A 24,296-nucleotide genomic window follows, 5' to 3' on the forward strand; every position below is an offset into this window, starting at 1 on the left:
CTGTTAGATAAAAGGAAAGCAATTATTACTCACCTAAGGGCATCAAATTAAAAAGGAGTAATGAAAATTCATCTCATATACATTCAAGTAGCTCAGTGATAATGAAGCTTAGCAGAAAACACAGTGATGTTGATATTACTTGTATTTCAGTAATACCCATGTGCAATTGTTTATATTTAAGATTTCCTTATGCAAAACAGTGTATGCACATAAGGGAAATGGGACAATCCTTACCATCAAGGAAGGTCATTTATTGTACAAAGTACTACCGGAATTCCATTAGGGTGGAGAAAGGGAGATGAGATATCACAAAGATATAAACAAAGATATTGTACAATGTGACAGTGGGTGCTATAACAGCATTATTATTACAAACTGAAGCTAAGAAATGGTCCTTCAGCACGTTTATTTTGCAGATTTTCTATATTAAGGACTAATGTCTCTACTACCCAGATGGGACCACCTCATTTTCTGCAGGGGTTTCTTCCACTAGTAATGAAGACCTTCACCTCAAAGGAACCTTTTCAGAGTACCTAGATGAAATGATGAAGCAAAATAAAAAACCTGATATTTAAAGTTCTGCTGCAGTTATGAATATGTGAATAATAAAATATAGATTGCTATACTACTGTTCTGAATCATAAGCAAATCCGCACAGACCGTTAAGTATAAAATAACACCAGATACATTAGTGAAAATTATTGTAATGATAGAATTTATACCACAGTATTCCATTGCCAAACAGTTCCAGTTTAACAAAGTAAAATTTACCAAATCCCACTGAAACAACTTTTTTTTCTATCCCCACACCAGTGCCACTTTGCTTACCCAGAACAGCTGGCATTTATGATGCATAATTAGAAAGGAATGTAGAAACCAATAATATGCTTTAAAATGAAATTTAATGACAGCATTAGCTATGAATATTCTCCTTTCTTTATTCCCTCAAAAAGCCAGTCTATCATTAATTAATTCTCAAGATTCTTAGAGGCAGCCAAGTAATCTGGATGATTTGCACAAAAATTTTGCTGGAATGAAGAGTAGCCTATGTTATATCTTTCAATTTTTTTCATTTTTTTTCCAAAATTTTTTACATGGTCCATATCCTCAGAAAAGAAAACATTATAATTGAGTCTTTTAAAATTATCCTTCCACTATGAAAAATATACATGATAAAAATGCTGTGTTTTCACCCTGCAGGTGGCTCAACAGCACACAGTTGTTTGCTCACCCTCCCCTAGTGGGTTGGGGGAGAGAAACAAAAAAAAAGTAGAACCCATGGCTTGAGACAAGATAAGAGAAAAGAAAAAGGATAATAGTTATGGCTACAAATATATATATATTCATATATATATATATGGATATATATATGGATATATATAGCAAGTGATGCACAAGCAATTGTCCCCCCCATCCAACTGATGCCCAGCCAGCCCTTTGAACAGCAGAATAGAGCAAGATGAACTCCCACCTCCTTCAAAACTCCTTTCACATGGTGTCATATGGTATGGAATATCCATTTGTCCCATTTAAGTAAGCTGTCCTAATTCCATTCCCTCCCAGATCCTTGGGCCCTTTGCTGTGAAAGGCCTTGGCTCTGTACAGCACTGTTTAGTAGCAGTTTTTGTCCTAGAACCAAAACATAGTAGCATACCAAACACCCTGAAGAAAGCAATTCCATCCCAGCTAAGAAAATGTTAGAATGTATTTTTGGGAAATAACTTATTTTTCATGGTCTTTCTTTCCCTTGATTTACTCCCAATTTGAGAAATAATTTCTTAATGAGCTAGGTACAGAAGAATGAATTAGAAGGCCAACGTTCATTACTTTTTATCTTAATACCAAAATTTACTGTTTCCTAAAAGCTGTTTTCCCGTGGAGAATACAGGCACAGTGGTCTATTGTAGCTTTCATCTCCATAGGCTTTGAGCATCACTAAAAATTAGAGGAGATGAAAACCTCAAATCAAATAATAGAAAAGGTTCATATTACCCAGGTCATGCAACCATGATATAAAATTCAGACTAGTGTCCAGAAGACAACATATCTATATATTTTGCTTAGTCCTTTCTGAGGATTTGTAGTGGTCTGACATTTATCATAATTTTTGTTCTTAAAGAGATTCCCTGAGACATCCCTCATTCAGGATACCTGAAGATACTGACCCAGGTGTATCATATTCTAATTGTGGCTATATTTATCACACTCCTTCTAGTGAATGCATCAGAGCTCACTATTTCTGAGCACGCACAAGAATTTCAGTTAACACTGATATTGATCTCTTCCCAGTTGCAGGACAGATTAACAATAGGTACTGAATGACAGAGGTACAGGGTGTATTAAGCTACTAAGTTTTCTGGGTCTTCTTACACTACAAAATTAGATGTTCTGAAATGTCATTAGCAGCTTGTGTGAGCATCAACCTTCCTACTTTTATCTGTCTGAAAGACATGTACCTACATCTACTCAAATGTTCTGAGGTACCCTCTATAATTCATGGCAGGAGACAGTCAATCTCCTGAACCTAATTCATCACACTAAAAGACTGATAGAATGGAGACAACTCCATAGTTGCCTACCTTCCTGTCCCTGGAGAGTAACTGAAAAAAATGGTTTCTGAAAACTCTCTATATTATATATATGTCGCTGCAAATTTATCCCTCCTATTTGTTTTCAGAGAAACTACAACAGAAACAAAGAGCATAATAGCACTATTTAACAGAGAAAATTCATAGCTACAAAACACTATTTTTCAACACAGTCACCTCCAGATGCTGTGCATTTCCACCAACAATGGACAAGAGCCTGCATGTTATGCTCATAAAAATCTGCACCAGCGGAGGTGACCTGATGTCACTGTCGCCACCCACCACCTCACTGTGCTCACATCCACTGCTTGGTCTTCATAAGCATTCAGCAAGCATCAATGAATGTCAGTGGGTACCACTTTTTCCACAGAGAGGATTTCAACGACATACCTTCACATATACTTCCACACCAGACACCATTTTGTCAAATTGCCCCTCTGCTGCCACCTGTCACACAGCAACAAAATGCACTGAAATGTTGGGAGGAAGGTTGGGCCTTCCACACCACAAACAGTTGTTGTGGGCCAACGTAAGAGAATAGGAGGCATTATTTTTGGAGAAGCCCTAGTACTTAAGTTGTTAGAACTGGTGAGATGAATCTCACCCTTCCCCAGTATAAACTGACAAAATTTGAATGTATAATGGGAAAAACTCTTTCATAAATAGGCATCCATGGATTCTAATGGAGAATGGATCTGAGTGAAGTTGTTTTTGATATGCTTTCCTAGTTATTTTATCATTTCCAGCAAGAAGGCTTATTAAGCCTCTCCAAAAATCTTTTGCAGAAGCAATTATCAATTTCTCCATATAGACATTCTCACCTCTGGGAGTTCAACACACAGTTAACGATACTACTGATCTTAGCTGTTAAGAAAAGGCATGTAATCTAAAAAAGTTCATGTCTGGCAACCACATTAAAAAAAAAAGTTTATTTTAAAAGAGAATTTTAAATCTAGTCTTTGGGATAAAACTTGTAAAATAAAGAAAAATAATTCTCAAAACCCAGCCAGTGAAAGAGGTAGTCATTTTTTGCCTTTGTAGTATAACAAAAAATGAGAAACATACTGCAAAACAAGAAAGGTTCTTTTAATTACGTTCCACCTGAAGCAAAAAATAAAATCTCAACTATGTTCCACTGTGACCTCACATTATGATCCACTTACTTGGATTTTATGTCATATTTCCATCATCTGGGAAACTACATAGTGTTTTAAAAACATTGTGGAACATAGCTTAGAAAAGAGAAGAGATCTTTATACAGAGAAAATTATTTGTACTTGTATTACTCCAAGAAACAGACACAGAATTTTCTTCACCTTATTTATCTTTAATTTTAAATGTATTTACACTTGTAAAGAAGTTATTCTATCAGAAAATTTTTTGAATTTCTGTTCATATTTCCTGACTGTGTTTTTTTTTTTTTCTGTCTGCTAAGTGAAATTTAAGTCTGAAATGGTAAAATGGTATTTTAGTAACAGCACAAAAAAATAAATAAATAAATAAAAATCTAATTTTGTACATAGACTTATCTTCAGGAAGTAGTTCTAAGCCAGTATTTCTATATCTATATAATCCAGACTGGGGAGTTGCTTCCATTTTCTCTTTCAGAATGGATGCAAATTTTTCCACAGGACTTCTACACACACAAATAGAGAACAAGTCATGTTTGGAGAAATATATATTCCAATCTATATCTAATCTATATTAATATTAATATTAGATATTAATATCTAATATTGCACGGTTGAAGGACGGGATGCCATTCAGAGGGACCTCGAGAGGCTGGAAAGGTGGGCCTGGGTGAACCTGATGAGGTTCAACACGGCAAAGTGCAGAGTTTTGCACTTGGGCCGGAGGAATCCCAGGCATCCCTACAGACTGGAAGGAGCGGTCCTTGAGAGCAGCCCTGCAAAGAAGGACCTGGGGGTCTTGATAGATGAAAAACTTAATATGAGCCAGCAGTGTGCCCTTGCGGCTCGGAAGGCAAATGGTATCCTGGGCTCCATCAAAAGAGGGGTGGCCAGCAGGGACAGGGAGGTGATTGTTCCCCTCTACTCTGCTCTTGTGAGGCCCCATCTGGAGTCCTGCGTCCAGGTCTGGAGCCCCCAGTACAAGAAAGACAGAAAGCTGTTGGAGAGGGTCCAGAGGAGGGCCACAAAGATGATCAGGGGACTGGAGCACCTCCCCTATGAGGACAGGTACCCGCAGCCTGGAGAAAAGAAGGCTGCGGGGTGACCTCATTGCAGCCTTTCAGTACCTAAAGGGAGCCTACAAACAGGAGGGGAACCAACTCTTTGAAAGGGTGAGTGACAGCAGGACAAGGGGAAATGGTTTTAAGCTGAGGGAAGGGAGATTTAGGTTGGACATCAGGGGGAAATTCTTTACGGAGAGAGTGGTGAGGTACTGGAACAGGCTGCCCAGGGAGGTTGTGGATGCCCCGTCCCTGGAGGTGTTCAAGGCCAGATTGGATGGGGCCCTGGGCAGCCTGGTCTAGCATTAGGTGGGATGGTTGGTGGCCCTGCATGTGGCAGGGGGGTTGGAGGTTCATGATCCTTGAGGTCCCTTCCAACCCTGGCAATTCTGTGATTCTGTGATCTACTGGATGTCCTAGCTGCAATGTAGGATCCTAATCCTCGAAGCCTGGTCTCCTGTTCACTGTTTTCAGAGAGATGAGAGATGAATCTGCCCATATGTAACATATTGTAGAGGTATTGTAGAGGTAATGTATTTTGCTTTTCGAAATATTAGTTCAAGCTCAGTTATTATAATTCCATTCACTCAGGTTTAAGTGAGTGCAAACAAGGCTCATGTTCAGGTATCTGTATGCAGGACCTCTTGTAGGCAGACTTACTTAAAGAGGTTCCTCACCCATTGCCTGCCTTAAAGTGCCATTCTCTAGTCCATAGTGTGCTAAAGAGCAAAATTTGACTGCAGTTTAGCAGGAAGGGAACAGCAAGAGTTGCAGGTGAGCACAGCTGGAACGCCTGCACTATGTCGATGTACAGCAATTAAAACCAAAGCCCAGAAGACCTGGTGATTGATAGAGCGCTCAGGGTTTTTTCTCATGTGAAGATAAATAGATATTTATTGTCTTGTAGGTTAAAAAAAGAAAAAAAGAAAAAAAAAAAGAAAAAAGAAAAAGAAGTCTTCCCGTCTATTAGTTGAAAAATTGTATAGCTGACATCAACTGAACTTTTTATTCTCTTGACAGAAAAAGACATATGGAGAAGCCCTCTAACAGGGCAGTTTGGTCAAGATAAATGAGCAAGACTTGCAGGATTACATTTCTTCCCCAGCTGTAAAGGTAAAAGATACCAACATTTTCATTATTCCTGGCAATTCATATTTTGCTTCCATATTAACATACCAATGAAGTCACCAACTCTTTCACAGAAAGATATCACTGACCTGGACATTCACTTTTATGAACTAAGTCAATTCCAGTACAATAATTGGGAAGTTCAATTTGGCCAAGCAGCTGACAAACACAAAAATTGTTTAGAGGAATTACAGAATTGCAGGACTACTATTTCTAGTAAATGCTAACAGTTTTGTAACAGTCAGAGATTTTAAATATATACATAACTGTGGACAGGAAAACTTTAATTAACAGTAAATATACTCAAGGAATTGGAACTTCATGTCTTCTACTTATTATTTTGGATGTGACTTGTACTCTGCTTGTTAAATGGTATTCATTTTCCAAAAAACTATAATAAAAAGAAAACAAACGCAGAAATAACTTAATTATTATTATAATTATTTGATCTAAACGTTAACTACAGTACTGTCAGATTAATTATTATTTGAGTAGTGTTAATAGCACAGTGGCACTTTAGCAATGGCTGAATATTTCTTGCATGATACCAGGACTTTTCTATTTCTCAATTTCTCCCTCAGCAAGTAGGATAAGGATGGGCATGAGGGGACACAGCCAGTGCAGCTGACCAATAAAATGGGAGTAAAAGATGCTAATCGTAAAAATGAGTTCATTACCTACAATAAAGCCAAGCTAACTGTTTGTAAATAGAAAATTTAGCTATTTCTAAAGTTTTAATTCAATTACTACAAGTATATACAACTTGGTTTTGGCATCTGTAGGTTATAAAACTTAAAATGCATATTTTGAACAGAGGCATTATGATTACAATTCCATTATTTAGCAAGACAATTATTTTAGCATTACTTACAATTAATTTAAAACTGGTGACTTTTTATTCAGGCTTATGTTGTTTATTGTTTTTCTGCTTTATGCTTCATCATTGATTTCAACAGGAGACTTTGTCTGTCTTCAAGTTGTGTTCATTCATGGACATTTGAGTTACCACAGACCTATAATCATCAACTTTAATTTGCTCTCTCCTGTCACTAAATAATTGATTTATTATCTATCTTCATATATTTGAGAGGGATCCAATCTATGCATGTGCTAAATACCATAACTATAAATAGAGTCACTGAGTATTTGCACGTTCATTGATACTTGGTTTCACAGAGGATAATGGATAGGAATTCTGTACATGTAATGCAAATTAAGGCATTTAACTGAAAAATCATTTGGGCTTATGCATGTAAATAAAGATAAATGGGATTCATTAAGTACCAATAGCAGCTAAATCACTGTTTAAATGTTGTTTTAGTTCACTACAGGTTCAGCTGGACCAGTAGAACTGCTAAATGTATACGCTTTTGTTCAGCTTGAACCTCTAGGCTAATTTCAGATATCTAAAAATTTATTATGATACAGCAAGCTAGTTCTTTAAGTTCCCTTTTAAAATAAAGGAGAGAATTTGGAAATCTGAAAGGACAATTCATCTCCTTCAAAAATAATTACAGATTATACAAACCCCGCTAGAGGAGCTTTTCTCACATGGCTAACACAGTCACGAAATGTCAGAAGGCAGAATTTGGTGAAAATAAATCCCATCCCAAGTCCCCTTTTCAATTTTACAGTACAAAATTTTGGGCTTTCAGTGTCTCAACAGTATTGTAAGAAGCAAAGAGTCAGGTTAAATTTAGGCAGTAAAATTTTATAACTGATATAAACTAAGCTGTATATGTGACCAGAAATTGACTCTGATCATGACCACAATCATAACAGTAATTATGAACCCACTATTAAACTCATTTCTTAATCTACCCAGGCTGCAGATAGCCCGACATAGGATAGAGTTATCCATTGGCTCAAGTGGGAGTACTCACATGCTTGAAGATTAGCACTTCTCCAAGGTTTTTTTCTGGATCAAGGGCAAAGTTCTCTCCTGGTTTCAAGGTGACTCCTTTACCCTAGCTTTACAGAATAGAGTTTTAGGTTAGGGGAAAAAAGATAAAAAAAAATCAATTCTCTTCATAGAATTAAAAATTATTCATCTTCAGAGATTAGATCACCAAATGTGTATAGTATGCATCCTTCCTACCATCCTGTTTCTTTTTGCCCTAAACAACTGATAGTATTAAATGATATTTTCTTGCTTCTTAAGAGATTAAGGAGTATAGTAACAAAACACGATAATGATCTGAGATAACAGCTATTGAAATCAATAGAAGTTACTCAGCTGAATTCAACAGGTTTTGTACTGAGCTCTACAATGTTAAATTTAGTAAACAGGAATTAAAGATTTCACTGATAAATAATCCAAAGGGCAGACTACTTATCACAAATTAATTATTCTGAAAACAATGACACAATAATGGTTTTCTTGTCTAAAATGAATTTTTGTAAGCCTCTGTGACATAAACAATCCAATTGTCAGCATGTACGCATATAGATACAAAACACACAAATGCATGTAGTTAATTAAAAATTAAATTATGATTCAACAGATGTAATGATATGTAAGTATTAATAACCTCATTAAAAAGTCTGATGAATACAAAACCTCTCTCATTATAATTACTCTCAAAAAGAATGTTGCTAATCTGCTGAGCAGCTGATGACACAGAAAATTATAAATAATAGAAACATTGCACAAAATAATTCTAGGTTAGGACAGAACAGTGAGCATTTACTAACAGAAAGAATATTTTTAGCAGAGAATAGGCATGATCTTCTGATGGAGACTTAATTACTGGACTCCTTTTTCCTCTCATGATCCTATTTTTTTTTTTTTTAAAGAAGAAACCTCTCTAATGGCAGGTTTAAATGAAACTAGATGCTGGCCAGCAGCATTCTACAAACGCCACATAGCCTGAATACTAATGAAAGGTCTCCTTTCAAAACATTTTGAAGCTGTGAGAACTAGTGAGAAGCTTTTCAAAATGTAGAATAACACAGAAGGCAATTGGAGAACTTCAAGGTCTGTGAAATTCATATTGGTCTGTTATGGATAACTAGCGTTATCATGGTTAAGTTAACTCTGGAGATGGTGAAATTAGGAGTTTTACTGTTTTATTAGTTCTCATATGTACTTTATATGTATTTTACTACTTCTCATATGTAGCAACATAACTGCTGGAACATAAACAAGAGGCTAAGCTACAGTTATTTATCATATTTGGCACAGAATATTCATCACTACTGAATCATATACTGCCAGCAAACTGCATTTGGCACTTCCAGTGAGCGACGTTTATATTTTTATCTTCATAATAACCTTCCCATGTCTTTTAGTAACCCAGTTAATTTGGCATGCATTGAACATGTTTTGCGTGTAAACTCCAGACAACAATACAAACAAGAAGTAATTCTCTGCCTTCCATTAGCATCATTATTTCTGTTTAGTTATCAGTTCCTTGAAGAGTCAAACTGAGAATTGCTTACATTAATCACAGCAAGAAATGCTAAGACAGCTCATAGGAGTAACATTTTTTACTTATTGGCTTTTTGTACAAGCTGTATCGGCAAAGTCATTTCACAGGTTTAATGGATGACTCCAGCTTGTAAAACATATTGGTCAAGGTAGGTCATATACCGTAGCATTTACAGAAATGGAACCAGACAAGTTCAGTCACTACAGTAGTTAAATAATAATGGCAAAAAGGCTGAATGTTTATCTTTGGTTTTTTATGCCCTCAATAAATATTTTTGTGCTGTAGGAAATTTAATGCTATTACGTGGTCAAAGGATTGGGCTATAATTACTATAATCCCTTCAGGTCAAAAGTTACATTATGTTGTAATTTGTAATTTATAAAGCCCATCATCAAAAGCTTAATGTACCCAATAAATCTTGAAGCTGTGCCATCATGAATGTTTGAATCATTGATGTTCATACACAGGACATGTAAAACATCTGTAGATATTTACACAATTTCAGCAGTAGCAGTAAGGGAGTTAGGAAAAATGCTTTCATTTTAAAATAAAAATCATTCATACTGAAAATTTTCAGTTAACAACTATTTATTAGAATTGAATTCTTCACTCTGCTTTCATCTCAAGGATTATTTTAGCTTTTTGTTTTTGTTTTTGTTTTTACCATAGGCATACTTGGCCTTATTGAACTTACATTTGTTATCATGAAAAGAATACTGACATTCACATGCTGTCATGGGAAGGTTAATAATAAAATAGACTTTGGGAGCTAACTGATAGCACCTTCTATTTTGTTCTCAGATTAACAATTTACACATTTCCATTTTGAATTAGGATTTAGTTCTTCATCATTAGTGAGGGATATTGATTGCCTGATAATCCCAAACACTTTCCTGTCTCATCTGATGGGTTCAGCTTTACTCTATCATTGATTTAAAGTCATGATGGTTTTAGATATTTCTGTATAGGCAGGTGCATAGAAATATATGTTTGTTCTTATTCATGCTTTGATCTACAAAAACCAAAACAACTCAGCCCCTAATTTTCATAGTAGCACACTGAATCTGCTGAGCTATTCAGAAAGGCATCAGTCACAAGTCTGTATTACTGCCCTTTCATGACATCTAGACTTATTCAAAGTACTGCAGTAAATTCATAGCTCATGCAATGATTTGTATTTGTCTTCTCTCACCTGTCTGGGCAAGCTCTCTACATCAGAGCTAGGAACCTATTCTTTGCCATTCCCAATCAATGTAAATACACTTAGCAAAGCAAGATTTTTCTTGTGTAACTTGGATTAAAAAAACAACATACAAAATTATATTTTCAGAGCTTATACTAGTACAGTTTAGCATCATGCAGGAAAGCTCACCAAACACTTTGGATAATGTTTGTTGTGTTCTAGAATAAGCTATTATATTGACAATTAATTAAATAATGAGATAGAAATTTGCACTTCTGATGAAAAGGAATGTACAGAATAATATCACATTGAGTTGTTTGTCCAATGCAAAAGCTGCCTCACAACAAAGTGAAAAACTCTGCCAATAAGGCTTTCAAAGTTAAATAAATCTACTTGTGTTTGCTGCTCTAATTTTGTAGGTCAGTATTTCAAAGAAAACTCGGAGATAAGCAAGCTGGCGAGAACATGAGGGAAGCCGTTGTGAGGAGGACAGTAAGAAAAGAGTTTTGGCCTAAATTACTCTTGGCATTTACAGATTGTGAGTAATGTTAATAAAAATTACAGCTGCAACAATAATGATTGTCTGTTGTAACACAAACTGTCAGGAGAAGCCTCCTCATTGACCTCTGATAATATGATTCCACTGGTGGATGCTGAAGAACTTGCTGAGAAAGCAAGTTAGAGCTGCAGAAATGGCAAGCCATTTCTTATTCCCCAAACATGAATCTGACACTGAACTGGGGATTCAAAAACTGCAACATGTATTGTACAAAACTAAATAACAATAAAAAAGCCTTTATTTTTTCCTAAATAAGAGGAACACTCCAATTCTACAAGACAAAAGGGTCTATGAATGCACATAGCCACAGAGTCTGTGCAACAGATTTATGCATACAGTTTTGACTGTGTAAAAATATCTTTCCGCAGAAAAACTGTGGAATGAGTAAAGTGACTGTAAAAAGCAATGCTTTTTTCTATACTTGAAGCAAACACTAATTTCTGCTTATATTTTTTGTTATAACTTCCTCAGTAATAGTACACTATATTTCATTTTCAGCCCACCTGTGAAAGTACAAATGCAGCAAGTATCTACAAGCATTTGCTTGAGAAATACAACATATAATTACAACAGCAAAAGCCACTACATTTGCATTTCTCCTGGAGTTTGCTTTTATAATCTCAATAACACTTAAAAAATATAAAGACAGATTCTTACCTGAGCCACTAATCATGCAGGAAGTGTTTAGTATCAAGGTAATACACAGTAAAAAGTAACTAATCATTAACACTCCACTGGACTGGTTGCTAGAATTTGTAACTACCAATTTTCTATGATTTCTGCCTAATAGAAATTGCATTCATCATTTCATTTGTTCCTGAAGTACAGCAAGCAAAGAAGCTATGTTTGTGTGTAAGAAAGCCAGTTCCCTACTATGAAGAGACAGTTTCCTGCTTATTACAGTAAGTAAAATATCTAAGCAGTGTTTAAAAAATTAATCTTGATTTCTTACATTGTTTTTTCCCTTTTCTCCTTTATACAAAAGCCTTGAAGTGCTTTCAGTTCTAAATGAATGTGGGAAGTAAGGCAAACAGCATGCACAGAACAACCAACCTTATTCATATCCCAATCATTTATTTGATATAATAATAGTTTGTTGTATTGAAACTATTAACCAAAATTTTGAACTACTAACTTAAAGACACTCTGATGAAATATTTTTTTCCATAATTTCATCTAATTTATATCTTTTCTGTTGAAATTTACTTACTATTTCCAACTGTGTATATTATTCTATTGTTGTTAAGATAGATATTAAACAATCACCTTCAAAACAGAGCATTTTAAGTTCTCAAAACTTTGCATTAGGTTTTGAAAAGTCTTCTTGTCATATATAACATGGAACAATGAAATGAGAAAACCCACTAATCAGTCACTGTTGACACATCTGTAAATTACTAAATTAATTGATATATGCCTTCCAGATATTTCAAAACGTTATCACAGATTCTTCCAAGTTTTCTTTTACTTTGTAACTTGGCAGTTATCCCAAAAACATTATTTTGGTAGAGGGATCTATATAGAAATTGACAAGGTTGAAAAAACTGACTTGGATGTACAGAGGAAATTGGCTAAGGTCATGGAACACTCCTATGTAGTCCTTAGACACTTAACACAATCATATTTTTCAGCACAGCATATTTTTCAGTGTTGCAAACTGTCTTATTCTGGCTCTGAAACATTATCTTATTTTATCCTGGTGATAAATATTCTGATCATTTCAACTGGAAAGTAGAATGCATAACTGATTGTCAAGCATGGAATTCCACAAGCATAAAGACAAAAGACAGAAAAAAAAGCAATTTCTCAGGCAGCGTAAGTACTTAAAATCCTTTCAATGATGTTTGTTGTTTTGTTGTTTTATTTTTTCTCCCTAAGGAAAAAGAGATCCAAGCTTTCTCCTGGAACTTCCCAAAGGATGTGTCCTTATTACCATTATTGGTCATGACATACCACAGTTTAGTGTTTGGAGGTCCGTACAAGAAAACAGATGTACTCATTCAATGAAATTAGGCACTTTTAAAGCCCGGAATGATATATGTTCTCCTTAATCCCAGTGAGTAAGTGTGGTGGTTTCACACTAATGGGCAGCTAGATTCCACCATGCCATTCCTCACTTCCCCTCCTAAAAAGAGCAGGGGGAGAAAATACACTGATAAAAGGACTATTGATTGAGATAAGGACAGGCATATCACTCACCACTTACCATCAAGGGCAAAAACAGACCCAGCGTAGGGAGATCAATGTAATTTATTGCCTATGATAATAGACTAGAGCAGCGAGAACTAAAACAAAACTGAAAGTACCATCCACTGGCTTCTACCTCCTCCTCCTGAACATTGCAGGAGAACATGGAACAGTTGTTGTGGTCAGTCCATAACACTCCATCAGCTGCTATTTATTTATTGTCACTGTCCCAGCATGGAGTCTCTCCCATGGGATGTCACACTTTCCAATCTGATCCTATGTGAGCTTCCCAGAGGCTGCTGTTCCTCAAGAACTGCTCCAACATAGGTCCATACCATAGTGTCCATTCTTCAGAAGCAAGCTGATCTAGCACAGGCCACAACAGGTGACAGCTCCCCCATCCATCTTGCCATGAGCTCCTTTTCATGGTCTGCTACTCCACATGCACATCTTACAAATTTATTATTGTAAGCATCCAAGTCTCGTGACTTCCATTCTTTCATTGTGCTAGAGCTAACAGATTAATAGACTATAGAGAAAAAAAAAAAATCGGATTGTCCTGGGACAGTTATTTTTCCTAATGTCTGGTATGATGCTATGTTTTGACTTTAGGAGACAAACAATGTTAATCACTGATGTTTCAGTTGTTGCTGGGCAGTGATTTATAAATCATAGAATGGGCTGGGTTGAAAAGGACCACAATGATCATCGAGTTTCAAGAATTTCAACCCCCCTGCTATGTGCAACCACCAGACCAGGCTGCCCAGAGCCACATCCAGCCTGGCCTTGAATGCCTCCTTGGGCAACCTGTTCCAGTGTGTAGCTGAGGATGTTTAAGCTTCTTGTTCTGTCCTGTCAGAAGAAGTTTTGATTCAAACCCCATGCTGGACAGCAGGATTGTTATGGTTTAACCCATCAACCAGCCAAACACCACACACTTGTTATCTCACTTCCCCCACTCCCAATGGGATAGGGAAAAGAATCAGAGAAAAAGAAAATAAGTAGAACTTGTAGATAAATAAATAAGTAAATAAATAATAAAAATGTTTATCTGAGATAAATACTTACTAAACAGAAAAGGAACAGAGAAATAATAGTAAAGACAATTATATATATCTTTAAAAAAGAAGTGATTCACAAAGCAATTTCTCCCCACATGCTGACTGACACCTCTTCATCCCTGCACTTTGGCCCCAGGTCTATGAGACACACAACAAAAGCACAAGGCAGTAAGAAAACTTTATGCTGTTCATGTGTGTGCACATGCACACATAACAAACATCTAAACACATAATGGAGAGACAGTGTACTTGTTCTCATATGAACAGTAAATGATTGACTCAGCTTTACTCAACACTTCAGTTAATTTTAATCTGTCACATTCATATTCATGAAAGTTGTGAGCATGGGAAACATTTTTCCAGTTAAATTATACTAAATATCTATGGAATAAATAGCTTGATGACCCATGCATTTTGACTGGGATTTAAATCAGCAGTTATATGTTGCCTTAGACTGCCTTTGTAGTCGACAGAGAGAAGTTCATGTTTGTAGGACAATTTATCTCATCTTAAAATATATCTCTAGAGCAGATCAGATGAATTGTGCCCTTGTAGTGCCTTTTACTCCCCACTGACAATAAAAAATGTGACTAGCTCAGAGTTACAAGTCTACATTGTAGACATGTACAGGTAGGTGATAAATTCTACTCTATATGATTTATGATGGACTGACTTTGATGGCTAAGGAGGCATGAGATCCAACTGAGCATGTTCCAGCTTTAAAGCTGGATCTTTTATAGGGTTTCTCTGCAAAAAGTTCACGCCTTTGTCTTCTAAGGAGAAGAACACATATAGCAACCCTCAGTGCCATGGCACTTCAACAGTCTTTCAGCCCTTACCTGTAGAACTGGTAGAATTGTAATTGCCACTGAAGTGATCTCACCGTTTCGAAATCTTCTGTGCCATGTGTGACTGAAATAAACTTACAGCTTCTAAAGTGTTAGGGAAAGATTAAAGTTTGAAAAAAATCATAAATGCGATTTAAAAAAAAAAAAAAAAGGAAAAAAAGTATGCATATATTTCATATAGCTACAAATACTGAATTGAAAAGAGATAAAATGGAAGCATAGATAACCATGTCAAGCTGTATCTTTTGCATCTTCACTTCCTTCCTACTCCTTTTACACAAATAATTGTGTCCTATTTGTGCTAAAAATATCTACCTGAAAACAAGCCAGTATTAAATATGAATGAGAGTTTCATTAGCCAGCAATATACATCTGTCTATATGTCTGAGATACTCCTGTGGCAGAGGAATTTTCCTCTTATTAATTGTTAAGTACATTATGTATGTAACAATCATATATAAGTGATAGAAGTAGTGTTATTTGCAGGAAAAAAAAAAAAAAAAATCACTGCAGTTCAGAGAACTATCAGGACAGAAATGTCTTCTTAGCTAGTGGTCATTTTGTATTTTAATATTTTAAACATTCCAAACTTACACTATGTATCTGAACTTCTGTTTGAAACATTTTAGGCTGTGACTGTACAAAGATAGATACTACCTAAAAATAACTGTTAAGTATTATTATGTCAGTTGTTTCTTTGTGTCAGATGCTGAGATAAGGAATAATATTATTCTATCAATATTACTCCAAAGGAAGAATCCAATATGGTCTCAAAAGAGCTAGATCTAAGAACCACTGAATGCATTGAAAAATCTTTCATTTGGTTCAATTTTCTATGGGTTCACCCTTGTAGAAACTATTCTTTTAGGATAAGCTGAAAATAAATATATTTTGTTCTTTCATGTACTTTTCATGTGTTTTTTTTTTGTTGTTGTTGTTTTTTTCCTTCATGTACTCTAACTATAGGGTAAGAAGAGTTAGAATCAGAATATTTGGTGTAAAATTCCTATAAGGCAGTAATTCACATTTTGTGCAATTTATTTAGTCTCACATAGGACACCATCACATTTTCCTCAAAGAAATTTTTAAATTTTGAATACTGTTAAGTAAGGACTCCAGGCAAGAAGATTCCTGAGTCTCAAAATCTATTCTCTGACTTCCATATCCCAAGTTACCATATATCTCTTATGTAAATAAACAGATCAAATAGATATCTGTGAGAACACGTGGAAGCACAGGAGATTTCTTAGTGAGAACAGGCTAGAGCTGCATCAGTGTTTGAAATATAAAGTGGATTTAAAAAGGATTTGACAAATTCTTTATCTGAAGTTTGGACTACTTGTCGTATATCCATTAGAAGTCCTGCTAGTATAAATTAGATGTCACAAGGATCTCCTGTGTCTAATTAAGCCATTACCCTTGCTTGGTATTCAGGTCCATGGCTACATATAACATAATTTTTTTTTTGTACACAATTTGAAAGATTTCTCTGGTCTTTCTTATATTAGAATAATGTTTGGAAATATGAAACTGAATTCATAAGTAGAAAATTTGTCAAACAGGAAAAGAAAGAGGGGACCTGACATTTAACAATGAAATATACTCTTCTCAGGACTGGAAGAGAGGCTCTAGAGATAACTGTTTATTGTTAATGTTAAAATGGCCTGAAGAAGTAGCACCAAAAGCAACTCTATCATTTCTCCTTAGAGAAATTACATTTTTCTTTTTGAAGAAAACATACTTATATTAGTTCTATAATAAAGATTCATGCAATTAAATACACTTAACTTTAATTGGGCCCCTAGTGGACACCCCATGTCATTTTGTCTTTTAGAAGTTTGGATAGTTCCAAAAAAAAACTTGTACTGGCAAATCAGCCAGAGGCACAATGTTGCCTTTGACTGACTATGCAAGTAATTTTCTTTTATTAAGATAGGATGATTTGGTTAGTACTGATCATTTTGCTCAGTGTGAGTGACAGCCTCTGGCATGATTAGACCACGTGACTGCTTGAAGTTCCATGCCTTGAAGTAACCCCAGAGGGGCAGCTAATCCAACACTCTCCTCTACCATGCTATGATGTAGCAACTGCTCTGGAAGGAAGGAGCTGGAAGGAAGGAGCTGTCCAGTAAAAAAGGACCTCTAGTTCTATAGGGATTTATTTTATAATCTTGAGAGAGACAGTCTGCAATTGAGCGATATGAACTGAATAGCAGTTCAGAAGTGAAATAGAAACATAGTACTATGCAACTATGCTAAGGAAAATTTGCTTATTTTTGGAAATAACCAAGGTTCTTCCTCTGAACTTTCAATAACTGATAGTAAATCAGCTATTTCAGCAAAAGAACTGTTCTGTCATTCTAAGTAATGTTCATGATTGGAGAGGATAGCCTATAAAACTCACAGTGTTGCTGTAATCTCTTGAGTTTTGCAAAAGGCCAGCATACAGTATGTATCAAAGGCATACAGTAGCCTCTGATCAGGTTTTGGATAACCCAAGAAAGATATTAGTCACAAACCTGTGCTTCCAGGGCTGGCCACACTTCTTCATCGGGCGCTCAATCACCATTTCAGGCTATGACTGAACAGTTCCCATATAGCCAGTTTAATTTCTAAAGTAAGATGTTTTCATTTGTATTATTTCATTGTATTGGAATTATACTAATTCTTACACCAATAAAGTTTAAAGGAAAGAGGACTGCTGTTTGAAAAGTGATCTAGAGTGATAATCAAGACAAAATTTCCCTTATTTAGTATTTATCTGTCATATTTTAATGCCTTTCCTATTGCTATCCTGACTTGATGATTGTGATCCAATCAAGTAAGTTAAAGTACAATCTCTAGAAGGGCAACTGTAGAGTAATGACTTCCCCACTGATAGAGGCCCATGAAACAGAAGGGAACTGACCCCAGGTTTTCAGAGTTGCAAAGTAGCTTCCAAATCATCTGTTAATTTTCCTTTCCCAGTGCAGATTTAAGTGGGGGGGGGGGGACACCTATAACTACTGACACAGTAGCAATGCTAGGATGAAGCCAGGGGCTGAACCAGTGATATTGTTATTGAATATCCATAGACCAGAAAGTTCTAATTGAGTTATGAGAAGGTATTTTGCATGGCATAAGAGATTCATTTTTATATCTTGAAGTAAGATATTGGATAAATGTACAACCTCAGTCAGGTTGAAAACTACTGATAACACAGAAAAAAAGTAGCAAGCTAAAGGCAGAAAAGACACCACGAATGCTGCAATAAACTAGAAACAATCTTGAGCGGAGGAACTGCATTGCTTCAGCATCTGCAAAGCAAGTGGCCTCATTTTGCCAAAACTAGTAGCTGAGAATGAAAGTGGCCAAGACAGGCACTTTGGTTTTGGCGGATGTTGGGGAACATCATTACTGTACCAGTACTTCTGAAGCTGTAGCAGCAATCTCTGCAGACCCAAGACTTAGCTTGTTAAGGACATAGCAGACTTTGCTATGGCCTTAACAGACTCCTCAAGCAGTACTTTTGGGAACTGCACTGGAGATATTTCCACTCATCTTTCCTATTTACCTCAGCCTCACTCTTTGCTTCTTCAAGAAGGAGGTCAGTTAACTAATTTTGCTTAAGGGTTTCAACAAAAATGGGCTAAAATATAATCAATCAGAGATCACCATCTTCATCCTTGACAGCATCTATTTGCAAAAGATAAGTGGCTAAATAGGACACTTACTTTCCAGCTCTGCATTCTGTTTTACTGCAAAAAGCAGCAGCTACTTTTTTCCAACACAGTGTACTTGTTAACTTTTGCTTCACAATTGAAGTCCTTAAAATGAGCTGAAATGAGTCAAATGTTACAACTTCTTTGCTTCTTCAACAATTGGCATTAACCTTTGTTCTTGACGAATTGTTATCAGTAACCCACAAGTATCTTAATTATCTAGTATCTATCTATCTGGCATATCATCATCTAATTATACTTTGGGAAGGTGGTACTTCATTTGCTTCCAGCTCACTCAGAGTGGGTGGGTATGCTTTCCACTTCTCAAAATCAATAGTCATGCTGAGCTCAGCAAAATTTGAATCAAGCCCTCAGTGAATGAGCACTTCTGGTGACATTAACCTTCTGATGTTCCAAGTGAATTTCATTTAATATATAATTCTCATATGAAAAACCATCTGTATTAAACATGCCCTTCAAGAGATGCTGACTGTCATAGCTGAGGAGTAAGCTGTAAGCTCCCGTGAAGAAAAAGGAGCTTTCCCTTAAATAAAACTATGCTTGAATAAAGTGGCATTTCACTGAAAGCGCTGATGCAGATTTAGGCATTTCCTTTCAGAAAATATCTTTTGTTTTAAGAGCAACCTATATGATGACACAGTGAAGTAGATTTTATAACAGATACAGTACAACTATATCCCTTCTCCTTGGGAGTGGGAGGGAATATTTATACAAATAGTACGGATTTCATGTGACATTACTGGAGCAATTCATTAGTCACATAAATTAGTTTTCTTTATGCATTCAAACATGCAAACATGCAAATTCAATATTTTAGCATTCTACCAGAAGTGCACTTTAATTTTTTAAAATTTTTTAATTTTTTTGCCAGAAACTAATCTTGCCTACGGTGATAGTATTAGCAGCAAAGAGAAATATAAAAAAGTAGCTAGCAAGCAAAACCAAAGCAATGCCCTTATGATGTTAATTCTTATCTTAGCTTTATAGTGAAATGGGTATGTAAGAGCACATTCTAATGTTCTTGCTAAGCGTTAGCTCTACATAAACACAAAGGCCTTTCTGGTTAATAGAAAGAGTCATACTGATGAGAAAGGGCTCAGGATTGGGTATATAGGCCTTAATTCAGTAAAGATATCAAACATCTGTAAATCTTAAGCATGTGTTTTGATTGTGTTAATAAATACAGGTACCTAAGCACGTGTGGAAGTAGTTTGATATTTGAACCTCTATGTGAACATGCTGAAAAATTCTGTACAAGAAGATTTAATTTTTGGCTATGGAGAAAGTAAATTCAAAAATTAATAAACCTTTTGTTTTCTTTTGTTGTCTTCATGCATATCTTTTTCATTAGAGTGCTATCTTGCAATGCGTCATGTCAGCCTGTAGGTACAACAGATACATAATATAAAGTACAAGCATTTTTCCTCAAGCAGAGGGTGGTCTGATCTTCCAAGATGATTTCTTTTTTTCTTGGGGGGAGAAGGGTGAGTGGTATTAAAAAGCTTAGCTCAGCTTCTGCCCTTAGAAAATTTAATTTACTATGTCTGAATACATGTATTTTAAAATATGCGTGTGCATACAAGCATGGCTCTGTATCACAGAATCACAGAATCACAGAATCACTAAGGTTGGAAAAGACCTATAAGATCATCCAGTCCAACCATCCACCTAATCTTGAGACCAGGAAATTCTCAGCATTTCCACCACAATTCCTTGCTCCTTGAGATTTATCAGTAGTCAATAAAAATTCACTCATCTCTGAAAACAAGGCTTCTGTGCTTTAATGTATTTTATTTCATTCAAGAAAAATAAATACATAAATAAAGGAAAATAAAAGTTGAGTTTCAGTAATAAAATTGTAAGGAAATAAAGTGAGAAGGACAGAAAGTAAGAACAATGCTTTCATCTTTATAATGTCAATTTTTCAGAACATTACTTACAATCAAAGAACATTAATGCCTAGATATTTCTGAGGCAAAAATCTCTTTAAAAGCATTCTAGCATATAAAATACATCTAATTGTTGCACAACAATATCTTTTTTGTCTTTGCCTTAAATAAAAATATTTCCAGGTTGGATATTTCATATATTTTTCTTGTTACAAGAGATATACCTTTTGGCTTAAAATAAAGTTTTTCTGAACTGTGTTTTATGTCCCTATTTTCTCCAACACATTATTGGTACTATATGTGTGTCAAAAATAGTGGCTTCTAACATTTTAAGGATTCTATAGTTTGAAGAGCTTAAACTGAGGGGATCTGGAGAGGGGAAGGATCAACAAGAATATCTTATTTTGAAATTATTTCCTTTCTGCATCAAGATGAAACTGAGGACTTTCAACTTTGAAAAGACTGTACTTGTAAATATATGAATAGTCACCTTTTAGCTGAAGTGGACTCTGAATCTAAAATGCCCAGGTAGCACAGAAGGAAGTGGTTATTGTAAATAACTGTCTATCATGAGATGAACATCTTAGGGAAAATCTTCATTTTCCATCTTTCCATTAACTGTGTTCTCACATAGTTTGCTTGATAACTAGGAAACTGATCAAGTAGGAGTTCTTAGTTTTGTATCTTCCATTTGAGAATTTCAATGAGATGTACAGCACAAAGGAAAACTCTGCCATCTGTGTTTCTACAGGGATTTCTGTTCTGAACTAAAAATTCTTTTTCAGTCATTCATGGCTGAGATCCATTCACTAGAGAACAAGTATGCACCTTCAAGACTTTACAAGAGGAGGGGGCCATCAGAGGCTAACCACGAGCATGAACATAGTGTCAATGTCATCGTAATAAAAAAATCTGTCATATTCTTACTTTTCCATCACTTCAGATAAGGAGGAAAATCCTTTGGGTAGCAAATACAGATTGAGTTGGTGATCCTTCTAAAAGCTGCAACTCTTTTGAGTGTAACTCAGGTTCTACTGAGATGTTTGCAAATCACTATTTCTCCCTGGTTTGATACTGCATATGCAAGATATTCTATGTATCATTCATTCTCCATAACATCAGTGTAATAGTTTTCACTGAGATAGAGAAGTATCAAACTTTCTTCTATCAGAACTCACGTCCTTTCTAGAAGGAACTGGCCAGTAATTGAGGAAATAATATATGTCAAAAAAACAGCTATTTTTCTAAACAAGGACAGTATTGCTTTGCTATTCCCATAGCATATATACACTTGCTATGCAATACCAGTTAAACGAAATAGAGTCTACATTTTTATTCTAGGAATCAAACTCTGGCTGAGCTATTTGGCTGCTAAAAAGATCCAGGCATGAAGCCCAAGTATTTTTAGGTCATACTTATACTGCTTCCTCACCACTCTTACACTTGAAGCCCAACATTCTATCATTCACATGGAAAAAAAATTATGTAACTCATAGCCAAAGTATAGGTAAAAGGCAACAGGTATAGGAAATGGTTAGTAAGTAATTTTTGTGTCTTTTCTGACAGGTGAGATATGTTTCAGACAAAAGCAACACAGATGAGGAGAACAAATGTGTCAGCTGCTGTTCAGGTGAGACAAGTTATTGCCACATCTCAGTTGATAAATGTGTTTATATGAAGTCCTTTTCTACTGAACAGGAGCAAGAAGTAGTCAGACATTATAGCTCAAAATTGTACGGATATCTTTCTGATGCAGACATGCTTTCAAAGAGCTATCTAGAGGATGTGAACTGGGACACAGCTGTTAGCAGAGGCATAGCAGTGCAGTGGCATAGCTTATTAAACTGCCTTTCAGCTACACCTAGCTCTGGAAGTGAAGTGAAAAGTCTAAGGTACTTTTGTCAAAAAAAAAAAAAGCAGTCAGTGCTAGAAGAAAGCTATGTGGCTGCAGTCATGTATCTGTGCAGGCATATCCTTAAATTCTTCTACAGTCAGAAAGCGCTAGTCAAGAAAGATATGTGCAGTGTCACTCATTTTAAATCAGAAATAATGAACTACATTCAAGCACGTGTCTGGAAAAAAAAGTGAGATTAACAAAATCTGTTTGTCTAGTAACTTTGACAAGTAAACTAATTCACTCTCAGTCATTTTAAAATACTATTTGCTGAGTTTTTTCCTTCCCATTTCATTTTAAGTTTTCTTTCCTTTCACTCGATTCTTAACAAAAATATATATTCCCTCTCTTTCTTCTCCAAATGCTTATTAAAAGCAACAAATTTCTTCAAAAATGTTTCTGATGTGATCAACCAGTGTTATCCCTTCTTCTTCTCATTCTGCCAGTAATTTCTCTAATCAGTTCTATTTACATACATTAAAAGTTAGCAAAGCACACTGCTTTGAAGGTGAATTTTGTTATAAATAGGACCAAGAGTGAATGTGCTTTCTTCCACCTCTATCTCCTCTAAATCACAGTTTTAATCAATGGATTAATCTAGTCCACTGCAATCCCCAGGTTCACGGTAGCTTGCTATGATTATCTCTTTAAAATATTAGAACTTATAGGAATTTAATTTTAAAGAAATTCAAGTGTACACATTCACATCAGTGGAATTCAGGACGGGTGCATAGTGATAGAAGTCAGTAGGATAGATGGTTGCATAGTTTGTATGTATTTTGTTTGTAATAGGAGTACAATAGCGACAGATATTCAAAGATCTTATTTGAATGGTGCAGAATGCTTCCTAAGAGCTCCTTTGGATTTTTAACAAACAGGGTTGTAGTACAGTCACTGGACCTCCCCCAAAAAAGTAATCTGGATTCTGTTACAAAGTTGTATACTTAACTAGATGATGTTCTACACTGATAAATCCCTTTTTTTTACCGCATTCTGTAGTGTACAGAATTGTACTACTGTACAGACTTTATTCTAGTGTCTATTTGTTTTGGCTTGATGGATCGAAAAATTGCTTGAACTGTACAGGTCTGTTCTTTTAACAGGTATTCATTTAAATGGGTAATAAGATACAAGAGTTGTGTAATGAGATGGAAAATTGCTAACCACATACTAGGTGATTACAATGTTTTTTGTCCAAATCAATTTTGGCAGAAAATAATAAATCTAGAAAATGTACTTGGAACCTACAGTTCAGATTAGTGATCAGTAGGTTTCTCTTATGAAAGTACTTTTCCATTTATTTTTGTTTAATGGGGAAAGAAAACCATTGACTTATATAATAGCAATTACATAGTGAGATACAGGAGCCATATTAAAAGAGATATGGAACTGAACTAAAAAATTCCCCTAAGTACAAAGTCAAGTCTTGTCTTTTTTTCTTCACTGAACAATATCCACTGAGATTTTTATTAGTCACATTCTAAAAAAAAAAACAAGACTATACAAAGGTAGAGACAAAGAAGCACAGAAGTAAAACAAGTATATATAGGTTACTCTGAAAATAATGCCTCATAACTGAGGCATAAATAATTAACCCTCATAATTATGAGGCTTG

Source organism: Phasianus colchicus, chromosome 1, assembly GCF_987193195.1.
Source record: "Phasianus colchicus chromosome 1, bPhaCol1.hap1.1, whole genome shotgun sequence".
Taxonomy (NCBI): domain Eukaryota; kingdom Metazoa; phylum Chordata; class Aves; order Galliformes; family Phasianidae; genus Phasianus; species Phasianus colchicus.